Here is a 1,263-nt window from a genome sequence, read left to right on the forward strand (position 1 = left end):
CTGGCTAATTATTGTTGTTGTTTTTAATAATGGTGGTAGGTCAGTTGGATAACCACGTGGGAGTAAATGTATCTTGATTCTTGTTTCACATCACACATAAAGATAGATGTAGTTATAACAGAAATCAACAACTCATTATGTGACTTTAGAAGAGAGAACTAAGTTTAAAATAAGAGAGATCAATAATTATAAGAGAAATTTTTCTAAATTGAACTGTATTTTAAAGCTTTTTTTTAAATTGCTAAAAGTATCATTAATTGGGCAAACAGATGACTCAGAGTAAAATGAAGTGTTTCTAATACATATATGTGACAAAAGATTCATATCTAGATATGAAAAGAAAATCAACAACAACAACAATAAAAAAAAAAAAACGAACATAAACCAAGTAGAAAACAGGAAGAAGATGTGCACATACAATTCTCAAAATAATATAGCAAGTATACTCAGCACCCAACTGTAGCCTCCGGCGGGTACTTTTTCTCTCTACCAGAGAAATATTCCAGGGTACAGTGGCTGCCTGGATATGTCAGGAGAAATGCAGCTGTCTGGGAACGGAAGGTGCTTAAAAAAAAAAAAAAAAAAAGCTTATGTCAGATAGGCAATTAAGCAATATTCATTAGATAAGTATGAGAATAGTTAAGATAGAAAATAACAAATGCTGGCACTGATATGGAACATAATAGTAGAACATTATAGTAAAAACTACTACAATGATTTTGGAAAGTTCTTTAGCAGGATCTACTAAAGTTGAAAGGGTGTAACAGACCCTATGACCCAGCAGTTGTTCTCTTAGAAAAATACCTAAATGCATACACATGTTCAACAAAAGAAAAGTATTCTTGTGATTTGTTCTAGCAATATTTGTAGAAGCCTCAATTTGGTAGTTATGTAAAGATCTATTTCCAGAAGAAGGCTGAATGAATTGAGACATATTTACAAAATGAAACTATATGAAGGGAATACTTAACCCTTCAAAACTACATCTTGAAAATATGAATAAAAATCACAAAGCTATTTTGCAAAATAAAAGACACTATAATACATCTTGTGTAGTCTTGTTTTCATAAATTACAAAAACTAATCTAGGTTGCTAGTAGTCAGGATAAATAGTTACTCTTGACAGGAGGAGGAGTTAATAAATGAATTAGAGGTTACTCTTTTTGTCATTTTATTTTGTATTATGTATATAATATTTATACATATTTATGAAATACAATGTGATATTTTGATTCATTTATACTTTCTTTGTAGTGAGTACAT

The 1,263-nt window shown here is 30.0% G+C and overlaps 1 non-coding gene across 1 annotated transcript; it reads left to right on the forward strand.

Moving 5' to 3' along the window:
• The first annotated feature begins 436 nt into the window (after positions 1-436).
• LOC114099060 (small nucleolar RNA SNORA77) lies at positions 437-562 on the forward strand. The gene has a single exon (XR_003583830.1). It is a non-coding gene; the product is annotated as a small nucleolar RNA SNORA77 (small nucleolar RNA).
• The last annotated feature ends 701 nt before the right edge of the window (positions 563-1,263 follow it).

This window comes from Marmota flaviventris, chromosome 8 (genome assembly GCF_047511675.1).
Source record: "Marmota flaviventris isolate mMarFla1 chromosome 8, mMarFla1.hap1, whole genome shotgun sequence".
NCBI classification, from domain to species: Eukaryota; Metazoa; Chordata; class Mammalia; order Rodentia; family Sciuridae; genus Marmota; species Marmota flaviventris.